General features: G+C 36.4%; 1 long non-coding RNA gene across 1 annotated transcript in view; it reads right to left on the bottom strand.

Annotated features, from left to right (window-relative positions):
* Positions 1-2,430: 2,430 nt before the first annotated feature.
* Positions 2,431-22,747, bottom strand: part of LOC110740472 — a 208,631-nt gene continuing 188,314 nt past the window's right edge. The window contains exon 3 of the long non-coding RNA XR_002516068.2: positions 2,431-8,025. This is a non-coding gene — a long non-coding RNA (uncharacterized LOC110740472). The remainder of the gene's footprint in view (positions 8,026-22,747) is intronic.

Here is a 22,747-nt window from a genome sequence, read left to right as displayed (position 1 = left end):
ACAGATCTCAGAACTCAAGACATTGGAACCAGGTTTTTCAATCACGTAGAAAGGTTTAATTAAGTGAGTGTCAATGTGATAACTAAGTCTATGTCACTGTGACCCAAGACCAAAATTAAATGTTATCAAAGACTTTGAATACCACAGGGATATTTTATTGAGCACACAAGGGATTGTGTTCTATCCTTGATGGCTTTGAGGAAGAGAAAGAAAGAAATCACCAGTTTTTCCCAATGAGCGGAGGGATAAATGGAAGACAATACTGCTAGAAAAATACACAAATTATTAAAGAATTCTTGACAACCAACAGAAACACATTGGCCATAAATGCATTTTAAAACAAGATAGATTATATTTAAATGGATGACTAAAATTAAATAAATATTAACACCGTCCTTTCTTAGCACACACAAAAAAGAATGAATTCTTCAGAAATTAGGGAAAGTCAAGTGAACTCAGAGAAAACAGAAAAATAAACTTTTCCCTGTGGTTATTAACAGCATATACATCATTAATGATTACTGAATTATTATTAATATCACCACTGAATGATGTGGAAGTTCTCATGCCTTAAATGTAATGAACCCATTAATATTTGTTAAGTGTGTGAACACATTAACAATATGTGATAACCTTCTTTCTGGAAACTAGCTTATGGGTGCCAGAAGCTTTGTATTTCATAGTTTCATCATTATTATTGAATTTTAAGTATTGTCTTAAGTTACCTTCCCTCACCCATCTGGTAAATATATTTTATATGTAAAATCAAGGCTTTTCTTTTCAATTACATTTCACTCACATTCTGAACTCTATTTTTTACATCCTTAATTATGAACAAAGAGATCTTGAGAAATAAATCCATTTCCACTTCTAGCTGCATTTCAAAATCTGGAATATTGAGTCTCCATGGAATGCTCAGCCTCAGAAAGATTTTCCCCTGGGTCTCACAGGATATATTTTACAGCAGTTTAGGAGAGGAACCAATAGTTTTTATGGTCCTCAGGAGGACTGGATGGGTAGAAGACCACCAAGAAACGGAATAAGATTTCAGTTCTGTGGGTGTTACTCGAAGGGATTTGCTAAACGTACGAATTTCCCCTTCAGGTTACTATAAGTCAAGGTGACATATATGTAATATATATATGAATTGGCAATGTAATTGCAACAAATGATTTCTGTCAAGAAGAATTTAAAATACATTTTTTAATCCTAAATATTTTTTCAGAATATCAGTGGAAATAATGTTTTCCAGTTTATGAGAAATCACTTGGTTACTTCTTAGAAAGACATTAAGGATAATATGGAATCTAGTATTCACAGAAAAAAAGTTGTTTTATATCTATAATTGTTTTGCCTTAAAAATATCATTTTCATTTGGAACCTCAGTGTCCTTAAAGGGTAAATTTTCTTATGTAAATATTGTGAGTCTTTGAAAAACAATAAAATAACATTGAAACAATAAAAGTTGGTTAATGAGGAAGTGAATGGAAAAAAAAACAGAATAATAACAATAATAATAGTTAACTTTTGGGTCAGGTGGAGTGGCTTACACCTCTAATCCCAACCCTTTGGGAGGTAGAAGTGGAAGGATTGCTTGAGGCCGGGAGCTTAAGACCAGTCTGGACAACACAGGGGACCCTGCTACAACAAAAACGTCTTTTTTAAAAGAATAGCTGGGTATGGTGGCATGTGCCTGTAGTCCTAGCTACTCAGGAGGTTGAGGCAAGAGGATCACTTTAGCCCAGCAGGATGAGGCTGTAGTGAGTCGTGATTACACCACTGCACTCCAGTCTGAGCAACAGATCGAGAGCCTGTCTCTTAAAAACAAACCAGAAAAACAGTTAACCTTTGAAAAGTTTTTAGTTTGTGCAATATGTGTAGTAAGCAGCAATTTTATGCATCTAATTTAATCCTCATAACAATTATATAAAAAGAGAGGTAGGCTGGAATTAGAATTTGAATCCAAATAAGTGAAACTCTGCAGAATGACAAGAGTAGGACTAAGAGAATAAAAAACATTTAGCCTATTCTGTTTCACATTACAAATTATTTCTTAAAAAAGAACCCTGGGCACGTACTCTATCCTTCAAGATAACTCTCAGGATTGCAATCTGTCAATATTCAACAGAAGAATTAAAAATCACTGTGTATTTTGAATCAGTAATTCAGCTTCTAAAATTGTATAAAATATAAATGCAAGGATGTTCATTAAAGCATTACATAAGATAATAAAAATTCAGAAATGGCACAAATGATTTTGGATTTGTTAGGTAAACTATGGTAGGTCTATGAGATAGTTTACTATGTATCACCATAAATTATATTATAGAAAAATGTTTCTGAGAGGAAAGAAAATGTTCACAATATATTGCTAACCTTAAAAAATGTATTCCATTTTGAATAGAAATAAAAATATGTATGCATATTTTGAAAAGGTCTTGAAAGAAAACATATTAAAATGGTAATAAGCACCACTTCTCCCAGCTGTGTCCAGAATCCAGCATCCAAAGTTTCAGTGGTGGGCTGGCAGGAGGGGTGGCAGCAACATGGCGACCTCAAGGGTGGAACTATGGTGTGACTTTGTATCTCATTCTAAGTGGTACAGCCCCCCCAGCCTGGTTCTCTGGCTCATAGTAAACTCCACAATAGTCTTCAATAACTTCATTTTCTGCTACAAGTATCCAGAGTTTGTTTATGTGGCTTGCCCTAAGGATCCCAACAGATACAGGTCCTCCTTAGAGTAAAGCACTGCGTGAAACACAAAGCAAATGGCCAAGAGCTTCAGGTCCTCTGTTGGAAAATGTCCAGCATCAGTTATTCTCATGATTTCTGGAATTATCAAATACAAATTCTCTTCCCCAAGATCAATTTTTAAGCAATAGCAGAGACACTGGAAATTTACTGCGATAGAAGTGGAACTAAGGAAGAAATAGGGAAACTGCTGGAGACTGGATTTCCCAGGTCCTACGTCCAGACAGCTGCCTATGTGTGCTTTGACCAATGTGGGTAACAATTATCCCCATGGAAAAGAACTCTTCAGAGAAATTCTATTTCAAGGTGAAGATCCAGATTCAAAAATTAGGACTCCACAAGTTACAAGTCTGTACAGTCAAAAATAAATAAATAAATAAATAAATAAATAAATAAATAAATATGCAGAGCTACTGAGGAGTTCAAAGAGGAAACTTAATAAAGCAATTCCCAGTCCCTGAAAATAGCACTCATGTGAAGGGCTAAAGATATTCCAAATGGAGGATTTCCTAACACCCCCTAAGATGTGATGACTGAGAAGAGTGACAAGTAGATAATTCCAGAGACTAGAAGAGAGAGGCAGCCTTTTGAAAGGGTACAATATAATTGATTTCATTTTCAAGTGAAATACCTGGCACTATCACTGCCTCTCTCAATTCACCCATGTGACCCACAAGGAAGTTCCTATGACCCTTTGGCTGAGAAAAAAAAAACTGACCTGGTTACAAAGGTGTCACATCATATGCTGGTACTGGCCAGCCATGGATTGCTTATTCTACTGCAGTCTCACCCAAAGATGTCCATAAAGAAAAGTGATGAAGAGATATCCTCTCTCATGGGCAAAACTTGGAGGAGGAAGTCTTGTTATTTAGTATGACTGGGAAGAGAAATGGCCTGAGGTTTAGATTGATTTATAGGCATTCACTGTTGGGTGGCTAGTTGGCCAGGAAATGGAAGAAGAGTGTGAGAAGATTGGTGAGCACTGTCTGGGAAAAAAGTCATGTGAATGTACCAAAACTGGGCACAAAGCATGAAGATGTTTGTATCCTGTGCAAAATGCTCTGTGAAAGACATCCACTCTTAAGGAAGTTCTCATCAATCATATTGTTACAATCATTCATACAAAGGCTATCAGGCACCATCCCTCCTCAGTGCTTATCCAATGGGCCCCTGTACAAAGATGCCATCATGACAGACAGAGGCAATGCAAGGCCTCAACTGCACAGTCTTCACCTCCACTTTATCACCATAACACGGTTTCTAAAGTACAACCTCAGTGACCAATATTTAATACCTGACAGATCATCATTACCAAAGGGATTAGCAGCTTTCGGGTGGCAGGTTGATTATGGTGGTCCTCTGTAATCAACAGTGAACCATTTTGGAAGGGGCAGAAATTTGGCTTCATTAGATGGACATCTATTCTATACATGGATTTGCTATGCTTCTGCCAGCACTATCATCTCATGAACTTATGGAAACATACTGTTAACCTTCATAGAATCCCATGACACGTTGGAGCTCATTTCACAGCAAAATGTGCAGCAAGGAATTTATACCTATTAAATTTACTTGTCTTGCAGTGTACCCTATTGTCTGAAGAAAACTTACCTAATTGAACAATGAAATTAATTACTGATAATTCAGTTATGAAATCAGCTGGGAGACCACATCCTAGGAATATTGGGTGCTTTGAACAAGGAACCATTATAAGGTGCTGCTTCTCTCATAGCCTGAATATAAATATTTGGAACAAATGGGAAAAATGAATTACTGTTTTTGTTAATACACAAAATAACGATATTTGTATCATTTTTGCTGTCTTTATAACTTCATACTCAGCAGATTTAGAGGTCTTCGTTCCAAAAAAAGAAATACTTACATTAATAACACAATAATTGTTCCTTCGAAATATAATTGAAACCTCCAGGTCGATATACTTTGGGCTTCTCCTGCCATTGAACCATCAGTCAAAGAAAGGGGTTGTGGGAATTGATCCTGTCTAACAACAGAAAATTGCTTTGCTGAAACATGATGGGATTTACTGTCATCTTCTCTTAATACTTTCAAGCTCAGTAGTAAAAATCAAAAAGCAACTATCCAGTAAAGCCAAAATCACTAAGGGTTCCAACCCTTTAGGAAAGAAGTCTTGGTTCACCAGCCAGATAAAAAAACCTGACCAATTGAGGTTCTGGTTGAGGGCAAGAGGAACATAAAAGAATGAAGGAAGGCAGCACACTCATGATTAGAAACAGAGATGAGGGTGATGTTAGCTCTGCCTGCTTTTATTATGTATATATTAACAAATTATTTCTATTTTGCTCTTTCCTCTTTCTCTATTCATATTATCTATGAGGGAGTGTTCATGATGCATAGATTTTCATTTTAATTCACAAATCACTGCACTCTGAGAAACTGCATCTAGAACTGATGAAGAGGACATTGTATCACTTGACCACCTTCAACTTCGAGAATGAATAGTGAAGATGAGATTTTCTGTGTCCCTTTTGTGGAGAGGTGTGACAGCATCTTCATTTGTGCTTTGGGTTGCATTTTATCAGGTAGAATAATGAAGTCATTGTTTCATGGGAATAAATAATATATGGTTAGCAAAAATGCATGCTGCACAGAAAAAGGGGTGGACTGTGTTACTTCCTTACTTCCTACTTCCTTACTGCTCACAGATTCATTTCTCACTCTTATTCTGCTTGCCAGAAAATGGCTTTTACAAACATGTCCAAGGTTTTTTGTCAACTGCTTTCTAGCTAGGTAGGGTAAATGGGAAGCCCTATGTATGAGTTTAGGCTGAAGGAAGGGATAAATCAAGCCCCCATTCCAACCCTCCCGCTGCTTCTGGTAGGATATCTAGTAATGGCCTAATCTTCTCATGGTTCGAATTCTAATCAGGGATCTAGATAGCCCCTCTCACTCTGGTTTCACCTCCAGTTGACTGGCCCTGGTTCCTAGGCTCTGGTAATACCACATTCTCCCTCTGCCCTCCAGGTGTAGGAATGGCAACACTTACGTGAGTTGGCACACCATCTTTGGTTGACTTTTCAGCTCTTCTAATTCCTTTGTCATACATTTTAGGCTTCTTACATACTCCCAAGCATTGACTCTGTTTTCTCATTAGACTCTGACTGACACAGTTATTACAGTAGTTTAGGTGAAAGATAATGATGATTTAAAATGAGGTGCTAGGGTGTTAGCAGTAGGTACCAAGAGATTTAAACAGAGTAGAGAACATGCTATATATATTGAGGTGTTGAAGAAAAGGAGGAATCAAGGAGAATGCTTGTAATTTTTTTTTTATTTTAAGCAACTGCATAGATAATGGCATAATTTATTGAAATGCACTAGATAAAGGAAGAAAGAGTTTGGAAATAAGAATTTTAAAATTTCTTTTTATATGTGCTCATTATGAGATCCCTGTAGGTAGCAAAATGAGATTTCCCTATTTGACAGATGCTTAGTAGAAACTAGAGATTTGGGAAAAGACCCAGCCTCCTTCTTGATACCTCAGTTCTAAGTCCTCTTTTTCATTTGCAATTAACTTATAAGTGGTTAGACACCAGCTCCTTTTTCTGTTCCTGTCAAATGGAGAAAAAAATGAGGAAAAATGAAATTTCTAGGGATATTTTTATTTAAATGATACTCTAATAAAATAAAAGAATTTGGCTGACTGTTTTAAGTTTTACCAGAAAGGATTTTACCTGATTCTGAAATGGCAAAAATAAGTGATGTTCTAAACAGGGAAACCTTAAGGCAACTCTCATTTGCTTGTTCTGATGCTCTGAGAACAACGGGAAGCCTAATTACTCAATAGCCAAGTGCACTTCGCAATGTTTTGAGAAACTGCCCTCTGTCACCATTCTGTTTTAGGACATGATCAATTCATTGCCTTAGTATCGGCTAAATTTCATTGGAATAAAAATAGGAGGAAAATACTGACCTCATAATGAGATTCTTGAGTCCAAAGTAAAAATTTGTAAGCACTTTGGTGTCTGAATGAAGGCTATGAAAGAAGCACTAGTTTGTTTCTGGCTTTGTGAATTTAGCCTTATTCTCATGTTTCTATTACCACATAGTTATCAGCCATTCACATATAAAAATATAATCTGGAATCAGGAACTACAATATTAATAATCAATAATGGGTAAGAACACATGAAAACATCACCAATATATTTCTGAAAAGGAAATTGGGTGTCAGATTATCTTTCCTAAATTTTATACATTCAGTGTTAGCTAATATATTTCTTGGAATACTTGTGTAGTTTATCTTTTTGTGATAGTGTCTTTCAAAAAGTGTTGTGGAGTGTGACATAACATGAGAAAGCAATCCTACAGCAAATTTTGCTTTATACCTTTGCTATAGACACAACATTCCAGTTGATGTGAAAGTATGTGTAGAGTGTATATGTCTGTGTGTATGTTTACTGAATGCATCCTCATTGATGGCTGGCCATTTGGGGGGGAAATGTGAAGAGAAGTAGAGTGGCATAGGGATGGGAAACTCTCCTCCTTAATTAGTCTTATAAAACCAAAATTTCCCATGCTTAAAAGGTCAAAGAGAGAGTATAATGCACTTATGAAAAAGAGATACCCTCATTAATCTGGTTGTTCTTGGCCCAGACCGCAGAAGAAATATAAATGCTGTCATCACTTACGTGTGAGATAAAGGATGAAATGTGGGAATTTGTCGGTTTACTGCAATGACCATTCTTTTGGTTTGAGAACATTGATGGAAATAACCTGAGCTGAGAAAAGCTCCCTGTGAGGAATACATGTTATGGGAAACTATTAAAGACAACGTTTGGTCAATGACCTTCTTGATGTAGTTTAATCAAGCTGCACACCCCACACCAAAAAGACAACTACTTGAAGAAGGGAGCCCTCAACAAGCCAAGACATTTTACCTTTCCTCTATTACATGAGTCTGGTAAAAGACACGAGTGTGCAATAAATCTCTAGTTCATGCATTCAGAGGCTGCACTATAATAATGATACACTATAAATCACAGAAAATATGTTACCTTTATTTTAGGACAGTCAATAGCTAGAAATAGTGCTAACCAATAGCACAGATGTCTAGGAGATACAAAAACGAAGGTTTGGCAGTTGTTTAAAAATGGGAAGTACAAGGATTTGACCTGAAATATATTAGAAAATAGCAGCAGTTTCATAGTTTTGTCAGGTTTCCAGTTTTTCATTTCACTATTTCTTTTTTAAATCCCATGTTCTGTTTTGGAAGGTAGACTGCAACTTTGGAAAACTGAAAAAAAAAAAAAATTCTGTCATGCATTTCTAAAATAACCTTGTAAATATTTGTAGATCATATACACTTACATGAGCTTTTATGTAAATTTGTTTTTCTTTGAAAGTTTAAGGATAATTGAATGCTGAGAATGGAAGTAAAATGAGGCTGTAAACAAATGGGAGGCTCCCGCAAGGACCCAAGGGGATTGGAACTAGGATTTCCATGTGCCAGCTATTAGCTAATTGTGAGATGACACTGACTGACCGGACTCATGATCCACATCCCAGTGTCTGCCTCAAAAGAGCTGTTAGAAGAAGAAAGTGCTCATTTGCTGCAACTGTGACCAAGTTCTCTGAAATCCAATAATAGACAGCTGGAGATCCCTCACATAACTGACAACACTAAGGGTCAAAGAGGCTTCTGATACCCCTGAGGGAGAGGTAAGAAAAAGTAGACTAGGTATTTTAAGTACAACACGGTTAACAAGCTGTAATTTACTACCTTGTTGATTTTCTTGCTTGCTGGAAGTCTGTAGAAACTGGGAACTTATGGAAAAGTGAATTATACTTTTCAAATATCCTCTTTTTTGTCTTTCCCTTTTTTTTTCTTGTGCCCCACCTTTCTTTATGGTGGTAGGAGGGGGGATGGTCAGGAAGTTAGGCAAGTTGATTTAGTTAAACAGTTGAAACTCTAGAGAAATGTGATCTTAACTTCCCAGAGGTTGAAAAGTAATGTTGTTTCCTGTGATTCTCCATTTCCTGGGTTTAGCAGGGACACAGATCCCAAGAATTAAAATATGATGAGAACGTCTGTCCTCCTAAGATGTTCTCACCCCGGCAGGAAAGTACCATACCAGAAATTTCACAAGAAAGTCTGCTCTCATGAGACTCACAGCCAGACTTTTAACCATTTTGATAAGTTCAGAAGAGCTTCCATCAAAAAGCTTTCAAATGCCTGTCCCCAGTGACCCCACAGATCCCTTTGAGAGCCACCCAACACCACTTCATAGTTCCCATAAACACTTGGACCTTTCCCTGTGAAAGCTGACAAGTTTTCCCGAAAGTCCTTACATACCACACTCAGCCTCATCTTGCCAAATGTGCTATCTCAGTGGAAACTGTTGGAACTTTCCAGACAGATTTTATGCTACAGGCAAAAAGCACCTCAGTCACCAATGTGCCCACACTGTTTTCTGAGACTGTCGGTACCTACATATTTCATACACGATGTAAAAAGTCTCATACTTTTTTTCTCCCTGTATAACTAAGTATTGCTCTCATAATACTTTGTGAAAAATGTCTCATAACTATAGTAATTACTGATGTCAACGCCCCTGTTAATATTCTGGATCTGCAAACATTTCACATCAGATCTCCACATGGAAAAGGGACTGCTCACCTCTACTTTGTAAATTAGCTATATGATTTATCTGTGGGAAACATTTCAAAAATATAGATTCAGAAAGACATCTACCACATGATGGCTTTTCCATATGGCATCTCATAATTATTTTGCTGTGTGTGAACATGATGAAAACAGTTTCATAATCCTCCAAGGGTCAGAGTAAATTATTTCAATTAGACATATTTCAGAGCAAACATTACCTTAGGGTTTATTAATAATATTACCTGAGAAGGAACAGCTGCCTTTTATGCATAAAAAGCTGTCAGCTTCTTACCGCTCCATACTATAGAAACCCTTTTGTGACTTTAAAAAAATGGCAGATTTTCTCATGCTTTACCTAAACACAGAACTTGGCAGCAGGGACCTGGTTGTAATCCTCAGCATGGGAGCTGGTGGGTGGATTTTTTTTTTCTCTATAAACTCTTGTATAAACCACACCAGTCTCCTGGTATTTATTCTGGGTAATGCTAGAAATTGTACACAGATCCAGCAGACCATGTAAAGGAGTTTTGTAACTTCCTGAAGCCCTTTCATGCAAAATCCTTACTCTGAATGCTGTTCCAGAAAGATGGGACATTACAGCAGCTTAAAAGGAAGGTTTGCTTTGTTGTCTTTTTCTCCTCTACATTGGAGCCTTGCAAATATGAAATAGGTCAATTGGGGCAACATAATAACAGCAATTAATATGAAATTAATTGACCTATATTGAAAATGTGATGCCCATTGAAATGGCTTCAGAGCTACATCACGTAGATAGCTATATTAATAATAATTAAGGTTTGGAATTTTTCTCTGTAGACGGGTTGTCACTTTGTAAGAGTTAGTTGGAGCTACATATTACTGCAGCACATCAATTAAGCTTCACTTTATTATAACCACTAGTCTCTGAACATGCATATTAAAAGATCTCAAGGCACAGAGTCTATGAGACGTGTGGAAAAGAGATTAGAAACACTCTGTGTGTCTAAGAAATGTATCATCTTATCACAAGCTTTTCTTGCCTCCCACCCCAAGATAATGACGATGACAATGATAATGTGATGATGATAATCTTTATAATAATGGGATGTTGATTTTGATAAGGGCTTCTCACCAACATGTCCTGCTTTTGGCAAAACTTTCCTAAGGCAAATGCATATTCATATTGGCAGAACTGACAAAGAATGTATTTTTTAGGAATTTGTTGCCGGTTGCATGAGAGATGGTATGGTAGGTAGTAGAATTAGTCAATATCAACTATTCAAATATTACTCTTTTGGCATTGAGTCCCGGTGAGGCTTCAAATTCTCAGAGGATCTTAGCTGAGGTAATATCTGTGACCTTATGAGTATTTTTTGAGACAAACTAATTTAAGTAGTGTGATTGAAATTTCGAAGGAAACTTAAATGTAAACACACAATCTTTCAAATACTTGCAACCAACATTCCTTTTCACAAACATACATGAAGCTGTAAAGCAGTCCTTTACCAAAGACAGCAGGGAAATGCTGTGAGGCGAAGAGGGTAATCAGAAAATTTTCTTACATTTGTTTATTTTGCCAATGAATATTATACAGCTGTGGGGAATAGAAATGAAAATTGGGGAATAGAAATGAAAATTGCAATCAGAAAGGTTATTTGCATTATTCATTTCTATTTCATTTTAGGAAAATATCAATAAAAATGGGGAACATTATAGAATTTAAAAGAAACCTTGTATTATATTTTCTACATTCCTTATAGAAGGGCAGAACATCTCGTATGCTTTGTTGCAACTATTCCAGAAAAAAAAAAAAAAAAAAAAAAAAAACGCCATAATCATTGCTTCTCTATCCTACAATCTTATGCTTTCCAGTTCTCCTTTTTTTTCCTCTGTCTTTTGGCACTCTAGCATGTCAGATTCTTGTTTTGTACCTGTTTTGACCCCAACTAAATGGTGGAGCACTAAGAACCAAAAGCAGAGCCATAACTGGGTCAGAAGAGATCTGAAAACCTAATCATGCCACAGATGAACCATTGGCAATAGTCCAATGCTTACTTGTGGCACCAATTTATTTCTTCCCATAGTGACCGCTATCTAAGTAAATGAACCAGCATCTACTCAGTTGCTCAGAAAAAAAACCTGAGGGTCATCTTTGACTGCTCTCCTTCTCTCACACCCCAAATCTGAATCAACAGCAAAACTGTCAGTTCCTAATCAAAACATATTTAAAATTAACAATGTATCATTTCCAAGGCTGTTACCATAAGCAAAGCCAGTACCATCATTTTTCTGTACTACTGCAATGGTCTCTCAGTACTCCTCATACTACTTGCTTCTGTGATATTTTTCCTCTCTATAATTTGGCCTCCAAACAGTTGTCTGTGACCTTTCTGAAAGATATATCATGTTCCTACCCTCAACCTTCCAATGCCTTCCCATTATACTTAGAATAAAATTCAAAATCCTTATCATGGCTTCTAAGTCCTTATGAGATTTAGGCTCTGACAACCACTCTAACTTAATTTCCTATCATACTTCAACTAATTCACTGCACTCCAACAACCTTTGCCTTCATATTCCTTTATACCCCAAGGCCCTTCCTATATCTGGGCTTTTACTCTCTGTTTGGAATACTTGTATTCCAGATATTTGCATGGCTCACTTTCTTTCCTCAACCACCTTCCTACCCAAATTTAACCTTCTAGAATATAACTTTTACAATCCCACCTAGAATATTCTGCCATGTCAATGTCTGTAATGGTTAAGTATTTTTTTGGAGGTGGAGACAGAGTCTTGCTCTGTCACTCAGGCTGGAATGCCTTGGCATGATCCTGGTTCATTGCAGCCTCAACTTCCTGGGTTTCAGCAATCCTCCTGCCTTGGCCTCCCGAAGTGCTGGGATTACAGGTGTGAGCCACCACACCTGGCTGTAATGGTAAATTGCATGTGTCAACATGAGTGATCTAAGGGATGCCAAGAAGCTCAAAAAACATTAATTCTGGGTGTGTCTTTGAGGGTGTTTCCTAAAGAGAGTGGCCTTTGATTTGGTAAACTGAGTAAGGAAGATCGCCCTCACCAATGGTTATGGGCATCATCCAATCTGTGGAGGGCCCCAGTAGAACAAAAAAGTGGAGAGAAGACAAATTTGTACTCTTTGCTCAAACTGAGACATCCATTTCCTTCTGCACTTGGATATTAGCAACCTTGGTTCTTGGGCCTTCAGAACCTAACTGGAACTTACATCATTGGCCCCCAGTTTTCAGGCCTTTGAATTTAGAGTGGAACCTATATCTCTTGGCTCTCTTGGTTCTCAGGCCTCTAGGCTTGAACTGGAACTGCACTACTGGCTTTCCTGGGCCTCCAGCTTGCAGACAGTAGATCATAGGACTTCTCTGCCTCTATAGGCTTCTGAGCTAATCCTTCATTCATAATACATGTCTTTCTATATATCTGTGTTTGTACATTCATCCACCTATCTATCTATCTATCATCTATCTATCTATCTATCCATCCATCCACCCATCCTTCCATCCATCTATTTACATCTCCTATTGGTTCTGCTTCTCTAGAGAACCTTTACTAATATACTATCCTTTTACCTTACTTCATTTTTATTGTTAAATCATACTTGACAGTTTAATATATATGAGCTACATTTATTTACTTACTTGCTTACTTAATTATCATACATCTTCTATCAGAATATAAGCTCCATAAAGTCAGAGACTTTGGGAGTTTACTTACCACTATATCCCCAGCACCTAGAACATTTCTTAGCACATACTGGATACTAAATAAACATCCATGACATAAACGATTGTATTTGACTCAATTTAAAGGTTTGAAATACATGAAACTAAGATAACAACAGGACAAGTCATATAGTTTCATCTGCCCTTTTTCCATGTTAAGGGAAGTAAATGTGTATTATTATTCAATGGTTATCTAAAAAACTGATGAACCCACCTGAAGGTAATACCTTGTATTGTCCTTAACTCCATACCTACCCCCCAAATACCAGGTAATGCATTGACTGTCTTTGGGTTTATCTACTTCTTCTCAAAGTATCTTGTTTACTTTTCATGTTTAACTCTGAGATCATGAAGTTTCGGGTTCTGCTTGTGTACCATTGAAAGACTTGAATTACATGTTCTCCAAGATCCCTTCTAGCTACATAATTCTACTAAAAATGTAGAGAAAGGTAAAGCCAATGGTGACTTCAGTTATTTAATATGCACCTATGTTCTAGTTTATTAGTTACCCTATCTATAATTTTAATATGCAACTATAGTTACTTGTTAGCCTAGATTTTCACTTGGTAGTAGAATACAACTTACAATGTTATGTATTCTCATCGAATATCCCTGATAAGTCTCATAATCAAAAGAATAGAGTGGTAATAGAAAGACTAGAAAATAGCCCTGATATCTAATGTGTCATTCACTATTCAACCTAAGCAGGTTGTCTTCCTTTTGTAATTTGATTGCCCAACTTCTAAAATAAGGTCGATGCACAAAACACTTACTGAAGTGTCCTATTTCCAGGACCATATTCCAGGTTTCTTGGAAGAAGGTACTAAGAATGATTTTGACAAGTCAAGTATTGTCAGAATAAGAGGTAGAATTGGTCAGAAGGAGAAACTGAACAACCATGGAGGTCTAATAAAACCTTGGCCAAAAGCTCAGGTGCCTATAGAGCCCTTCAGAGTTCTCCTGCCTTAGGCAGAATACGAGGGATATTTACATCCACCTCAATCAATCATTGTATCAGGGCAAGGAGTGGGGTGGGGCAAGAACATGTCTTGGAACATGCAGCTCACATAAATTTTGGAAACCCTGGAGGAGCTGACTAATGGAGACTGTCTTCCAGCAATTGAGTCAATAAGTCCTATCTTATAGGGTGATGGGGGTAACACATTTCCATCCCTTCTGGTCACAGAACCATGGAGCAATTCCTCTTATATGTTTTATATTAATGCAAAAGAATAAGATACGTCCTATATGGGTGCTTTTCAAAGACCACTAATATGATACTGTATGTGTATTACTGTGCATTCTATTTTCAATCTATAATGGGCAATGATAATAAACATTTATGATCTACATTGAAGTGTGCATGTATCTGCAAGAGTCCATGGGCTTTTGTGTATAAGGGAGCTTGAAGTATGTCAAAGGTCATTTACAGACTAATATCCATAATAGAACAGGGCAATTACCAATTCATAAATTGTGCTTTGGCTAGACTTCTTCCTAGACCTTTCAAGAGCATTGGCTTTAGCTATGGGCCTACTTAATTGGCTGTGTTTGAATTTTACAAACCTCAGATCTCACACCATTTTAGAGGGTTCATCAACACATTCATATATGTAGCTATCATAAAAACAGATGTTTACTTAAAAATAACATAATTCTTAAATTTTTCTAAGTGTTCTTTGCTGTCATTATTATTTGGCCTGGAATTACTAATCATAGAATATATCATAATTATTCTTCCCTCTTTTCCCTTTCCACTTAAATAGTTTAAAAATCATATTGGCTTTTTTTCTTATTTCTTGAAATACTCAACCAATTGGCTTAGCCCTTTCTTTCTTTTTTTTTTTTTTTTTCTGTGTCACCTTTTAATACAGGTTTTCATCACCTCTGCAAAAGGGATTTTTTTTTCTCCCCAGTGAAAAAGATGGATTGGTAAGTGGCCCTACAGCCTATAAACTGTTTCCTTTTAATTCAGGCCTGAGCAGTTTGGCCTGGCTCACATTCAGGTAGTATATAACTTGTCTGAACTCCTTCTAAAGGGCCTCCTGCTCGTGTATTTATGCTGAGCACTTGGGTGAGCCTTGAAACAGCCTCTCTACAGAGTGATGGGATGTTTGCTCACCTCCAGACCACATTGTAATGAAGCATGCCCCTTGCTTTTAAAATTCTGAGGTTCTGACCTCTCCAGGTGAGGCTTTCCCTGGAAATGGCCCCCTGAGGCTACTCCCAACTGCACAGTTTATGTGTGGGACACCAGTAACTATGTTCACTCTTAAGGGTTTTCTTTCTCTTTACATTGTCAGCTGCTTTCATGTTCCAACATAAAGGCCCACACAGGAAGTATTAGGAGAGATTTCTAGACCTCCTAAAGCTAAACCTGGTAAAGCTTTCCTTTAACATTCAAATACTCAAAGGAACTTTGTGTAAATTACAAATTTTGCAATGGTGTATCCATTTGAAGAAGAGTGGTATAATATGCAAAATAACAAAGAATATTTTTCATCATAAATGTCATTGCCAAGAACAGGAACTGATGTTACTTGGCTTTGATCTTTGTTTTCTTCCCCTTCCTCCACTGCTTAATTCAATTATGTATCCCTCCTTTACATAATGCAAGCACTACTCCTCCACCTCCTCCTTAATTACAGACTATTCAGGGATCCTGGATGTCCTGAGATAGAGCCAGTATATTTTGGCATTGTTTTATTCAAACCTCTACCAGGTACTGCATGTTCAAGACAATTTTCTTTTAAGTGCACCCCACACACACCAAAATCAGACTACATAGATAATAGCTCATTCAGTAATCAGTAGATTATGAAGTGGTTGAAATGTATTTGAAAATTAATGGATAGACTGAGACAAAGAGGCTACTTAGATTCCTTTGATGAGATGATACAGCAACTTACATCTAACCTAACTGTATGCTACTCCTTCTCATCCAACTAACTATGCAATTGCAAATTTTATGAAAATATTTCAAACTGTATTTATATTATGGCCCTGTCAAATACAGTTTTTAAGTAATTTTGGCCCAAGATTGAAGATTTAAAAGAAAAGTGAAAACTTCTCTGTCCTTTATACATTACCTTTTTACCTAACACTTGGACTACCATCAATTATTCTGCTCATTTTGGGGGGAAAAGTGAGAGGAGTTATGGAAGGATAATATTTGTAAAAGGAGATAGCAACACATCATGATAGACTTTACAGCATGTTTCTGTGCTAAGCCTACTACACAGCAAACTAAACTCAAAAGAGTCCTGTCCTCTACCATCTGTGACTGGAAAAAGAAGACAGGAACAAACAAAACAGCATTATGCAAGGATTCGTAAATGTAGTTAGATATCTGAAAATGATAGTTGTGAAAAGGTATCTTTTCTTCACAGTTTAGTGGGATGAACTGCAATCTCTCTTTTAAAGTGTTATGTAAAAAGAATTTGAATGGTGATGATGAAGTATGACTTTAGGAAGTCAAACAAAGTCTTGTCTGAGAGAAAGACCAGAGGATGAGCAGGTCAAGATCACTCTTCCCTCCAGCACAGTGAGTCGACTTCATATTACCATTCTCTGATTAGCAATCTTTTTTATTTTTCTTTCCTTGGTTCGAAACATTTCCATAAATTGCAATTATTTCCCACAGTGCCAAATATATGTTCATTGACAAAGGTGATTATTAGGTATTAAAGTCTAATCTCATAAGAAATTTGTGAATTGTTAAGCCTCTTTCTTAACTAGTCAAGAGCAAATCCTTCCTTCTCACAACTTTTCATGCTAATGTTGCATGTTATCACCTGCATGTCAGGAGAAAATTCTTTAGGCAAAGATGTTCCCTTCAGAAGAGAACAAGGGCAGTTACCCTGCACTAAATATATCATGATGGACTTTGATATTTCCAGTCTCTTCAGATATCTTTTATTTTTACCCAGAAAAAGTTGTCCATATGTTCAATTGTGGAGATGAAAATATTAATTTAAACCAAAAGCATATTGCAGGGAAAGCAATCTAATTACAAAAAGCCATTTATACAGAAAAAGTATACTTTCAAATAAAGTAAAAGGTCACCACAAATCTTTATAGGCTAACAAAATGGAATCAAATACATAACATTAAAAATGTACAGAAACAGTTTCTATAGAGGACTAACACTGTTCTCTGTCATTGATGCCTCTAGTAGATCAAGACAAAAATGGAGACCGTTTGAAAATTAACTAATATAGTTAAATTAACAAATACACTTTCAACTGGGTGCAGTGGCTCATGCCCGTAATCTCAGCACTTTCGGAGACCAAGGTAAATGGATTGCTTGCACCCAGGAGTTTGAGAGCAGCCAAACAACATGGCAAAATCCTATATCTACAAAAAATGCAAAAAATTAGTTGAGCGTGGTAATGCACATCTGTAGTCCCAGCAACTTGGGAGGCCAACATAAGAGGATTACCTAATCCTGAGAGGTTGAAGCTGCTGTGAGCCACGGTCATGCCACTGCACACTCCAGCCTGGGTGGCAGAGGAAGACCCTGTCTCAAGAAAAAAAAATAAAAATAAATAGAAAAAATAAATTTAAATTAAAAAATATACTTTCACTATAAACTCTACAAAGAATATAGAATATATCATATTTATAAAACATGCAGAAAAAAATAGGCATGTACAGTTTCAGAAAATATTTTAGTATATCGCAAAGCAGAAATTATGTAGGGTACATTGTCTGACTAACATAAAATAATATAAGAAATAATAATAAAAGGCTAAAGAAACAAAACAAGCAAAAACTCTAACCATTAGAAAAGTTGCTATAATTTTTCTAAATAACTTTGTTCAGACCAAAAAGAAATAAAAGTTAACAGTTAAAGATAATTTAGAAAATAATGAAAATTAGTATATTACATTTTAACTTTCATGAGATGCAGCCAAGGTGGTATGAAGAGACAAAATCACAGCCTTGTAGTATTTTTACAATTAAATAAGAAAAAAATTGAAAATAAACCAAGAGTTCAACTCAAGAAGTTAGAAAAAGAAAACACACTTAAGAGAAATAGAAGAAAGATAATAGTGAAGATAAAAGCAGAAAATGATTTATTATAAAAGAAAAAGATAATAGAAATATTAAATAAATTCAAGAATTATAAAAGAAGAGAATAATTTCCTGCAAATAAAATCCAGAGAGAAACAATGATTGAAATTATAATGATAAATACCTGTGATGTATTGTGTACATTTTCTGTAGGAGACACTATACTTAACCTTTGCCTATTACTTCAGTTAATCCTTAAAACAAAACTCTAAAGTGTTTATTTCTGTTCTTTTTATAAATGTGGTCACTGAAGTTGGGGGTTTCACTTGCTATTATAGCAAAGCTTCTTATGTATCAATGATGGAATATCAAAGAATAATCCTCTCACCTTTACTCCAAAACCTGTGCTCCTAACAACTACACTATTTTTAACAAAATCATTTGATAAAGATGGTCACAGAAGATTAAAATGCCTAATTCTAATTAGTTTGCTAAGTTGGATGAATTGGGCAATTTCTTGATAAAATATACATTTATCAATTGTACCAAGTTTAGGCAATCTATATATACAAGTAAATATTGAATTAATTGGATATGTTACAAAAAAATTATCTCCAAACATGGCTCTAAAGCCAAAATGGTATTTTAACTAATGAGTTTTGTTTTTAAGTTTTCAAAGAACAAAATTTCCAGCCTTATATTACTTATTCTAGGATCTAAAAATAATAAACAGTAGTTTTTAAATTAAATTAAATTAAAATTTTACTTATTTATTCTTTGAGACAGGGTGGTTCTTTGTTGCCCAGGCTGGAGTGCAGTGGCGCAATCATGGCACACTGCAGCCTCAACCTCCTGAGCTCAATCAATGATCTCACCTTAGCCTCCCAAGTAGCTGGGGCTGCGCGCATGTGCCCCCAAGCCCAGCTAATTTTTGTGTTTTTGGTAAAGATGGAGTTTCGCCATGTTTCCCAGGTTGGCCTCAGACTCCTGGACTCAACCCATCTGCCCAACTTAGCCTCAAAGTGCTGGGATTACAGGCTTCAACAACCCACCTGGCTAGTTTTTTAATTTTAAAAATTAAATATGTGGTATCAAAATTTGATAAGGATAACAAGAAAATAAGGAAATTATGCATTTATCTCAGTTACATAGTTGTGAAATCACCAAATACCAGCACTATTATGAAGACATCTGACTGGATAAAATGAAATCCCATTACTCATTAACCATGATATAAAAGAGTTCTTAAATCATTCATCAGCCTCACCTTATTTTGAAATTACTAGAGATAGTCTCATTAAATTTAGGAACAAGAGAAGAATTCTCATCATCATCATCATTGCATAATAATGTTAGGAAGGCCCTGACTAACTAAACAGCCAGTGAAACCATTTGTAAGAAACAAACAACATTTGGAAAGTAGGAGATAAAACTATCTCTATGACTAGACCACACCGGAAACAACATACATAACTTACAAACTCAAAATTCATGAGTGCTGATGAGATGATCCAATGCAACAGAAACATTATACAGTCGTTAGCTTCTTATATACTAGAAATAACCAATTTGTTGGAACAAAGTCCCACCTGCATCTAAGTGTGCCTAAGAGCAGAAAAGAAGGACTAGATCGCTGCAAGTGGAAACCCCTGTGGCACGCTGCTGACAGGCTGAAATTTCCATGACATCTCTATTATTCACAAACAAAATGTTATTGTGGTCTTACTAGGCACCAGGATCGGCCCAGATGTAGAGAACATAGCGTTGAAAAGATCTGGAAGGTATCATTGTAATGGAGCTGATAATTGATTGGGATGAGTGGAACAAAGAATCATAAAAATGAAAAGTAAATAAACAGAAAACGGAGTGAAAGTTGTTATTATGAATAAAATGGACTAATGAGATGGAGACTCAGGGGGTACTTCAGGTTGGGAATTCAGAGTCCTTCCTCAACAGGTGACATTTAACCTGAGAATTGAATGAGAGCCAGATAGGTGATCAGGTTGAAGAGAATTCCACATAGAATCTTTTATTTTGACTTAAAACTTTGTTTAACTTTTATGTTGGATTTTATAATACATGCATGCTTCTTTCAATGTAAATACACTGTGGACTTTTCCTCCGAGATTAATGTCATATTCATTGAGAAGTCCATTCAGATAGCCTTCTCCATTTAGTCGCTTTGACTTCAGTTCATTTGGACACTTCTTATAAACTAGCTGTTAGACATTGTTCTCCTCCTCTTAGCCAATCTCCTTTTCCTCCTTTCCACTTTACTCATTAATATATGCAATATACTTTCTCATCTTATCTCTAACTCTCACCCCCATCTGAACTCATTACTGAAATGAACGATGGGGTGTCTCATTTGACATATTACTTGTTAATAAAAATTGTGATACCCAAGTGGCCTCAATAAATTGTGTTCATACAAATTAAGGTAATATCAAATTGGCTGTTTCAAAATGTTCTTTTTTACCCCTTATCATTCTGACACACACCCCTAAGAGGTATCATTTTTAAAAAACATAAGAATATTAAAATAATTTCATTTTAATTCTGGTAGTAAGATGGTAGCAGGTTAGATCTGATTTTTCTCTCCTCTCTTGGACTCTAAGCAGTAAGGAAAACAGCAACAGCAAAATTCATGAACTCCATTTCCAGTGAAATTGCAAGACAAATTTCAAATTGTGTAAGTGTTGATTAAAGCAGCTGAGGCTAACAAAGCCTTTCAGAAATCCCTGCGGAAAGAGGCAACAGAAGCAGCAGTAGACTATGAAAAATGGGGTGACGTATTGGGGGGTATAACTGGTGGTAGGAAATCTTAGCAAGTGCCAGAAACAACTGTACACCTTCTATATAGGAACTATGTATTCTTTGGTGATAGTGGCCATGAAGACGCTACAGAGCATGAGAATGAATGTAAAAGCACTGACGGAGTGGATTAGGTTGAGGGAAGCATGGGCTACAGGAGGGGTTCATACTAAGAAAACGTTCATCAGCAGACAGTGAAGTCTCTAAGAGTTTTTAGGGCGTTTTCACTCAGCAATCTCATAGGGAGCCTAAGATAATAGAGTTAATCTCAAAGAGATTTGTAGACATGGCTTTTCTCTAATGAAGTATAGTACTAATTGATAAATAAGAAACCAAAAACTGAGTCAGGAACAGGGGCTCATGCCTGTAATCCTGGCTACTCAGGAAGCTGAGGTGGGAGAATTGCTTGAGGCCACAAGTTCAAGACCAGTCTGGGCAATATGGCAAGACCCTTTTTCAAAAACATTAAAAAATAAATAAATAAAAAAAGAAAAGAAATAAAAAACTTTGTAATTACATTGGGTTGGACTAAAATGGACAGAAATTGTACAAAATAAGAGGGCTTTGAACCTTAAAACTTCTATGGATACACAGCTGGTTGAGAAAGCTATTAATATGTAGAGGCAAATATTGGTAATTTCTATTGGAAAAGAAAGGATAACTCAAACGGAAGAATCAGGAACCCAGAGGGTATAGCCAAGACTCATGGAGAATCATTTTTAGGGAGCCAAACAAGCCCCTAAACCATGCTGGATTTCAGAAATTGCTGTGAACCTTAGTCAACTGAATTATTTGTTGTAATGACTCTATCTCTATCCCACCCCTGCACATTGTGGCAGGGAAAAGTAAGAGTGCACAGAGTACATGGACCTCATTTAGTTGACAAAATTCTGGACTGCCAGCTGATGCCATAAGAGAATGAAACTTTTGCAGACCTTGGGAGGAAATGAAAGTATTTTATATGTTAGAGAAAGTAAACAATTCATGGCCAGAAGATGGAAGGTGTAGATTAAAGATAGCCACAAATTATTTTCTAGCCTTCTCTTTCAAGTATAATTCCCCTCCACTTAAGTCGAGGCTGACCCTAGTGGCTTCCTTACTGAATCAAATGCAAGTAAATTCAACTACTTCTGAGGCTGAGGCTAGGTCATAAGAAGCCCCTCAGAGCTCACCCAGTCTCCTTGTAATACCCCTATTTGAGCCATGAGCTGCCATATGGTAAGGCTGAATACCCTACTGAAGACACCACCTGGAAAGGCTCTGAGACCACAAGGGAAGGAAGAGGGTCCCAGCTGAGCTTAACTTCTTGGCCCATCTCCACCAAGCCACCAACATACAAATTAAACTATTTTGAAACCTTCGGACCAGCCAAGCTAGCAGCTGAATACCAACAAGTGATACCAGTTAATGAAATGTGGAGCAGAAGAATTGCCCAGCTGAGCCCTACCTGAATTTGTACTCCTAAATTTTGTGAGATATAACAAAATATTATTGTTTTATGCCACTAAGTTTTAGGATCGCTTTTTAGGAATCAATGGACAACAGAGCATCCATAGTAATGCATATAATAAATATGTACATGCTATGTCATCTAAAAGAACAGGGGACGAAGGGTCTTACAATGAGGTATAATTTTAAAGCTAATCACTGGAACACAAATACAAATCTTATAAAACATCAAAGTCCCAAGAAGAAAAAAGCAAAGAAAACAGACTAGAAAAAAGGCTTAAAATGCACACACACTAATACTTGCTATAAAATCTTGCAATGACCAAATGTTCCTGGACAGC

This window comes from Papio anubis, chromosome 10, assembly GCF_008728515.1.
Source record: "Papio anubis isolate 15944 chromosome 10, Panubis1.0, whole genome shotgun sequence".
In the NCBI taxonomy this organism is placed as follows: Eukaryota; Metazoa; Chordata; class Mammalia; order Primates; family Cercopithecidae; genus Papio; species Papio anubis.
This window is presented reverse-complemented; position numbering and strand designations above follow the sequence as displayed.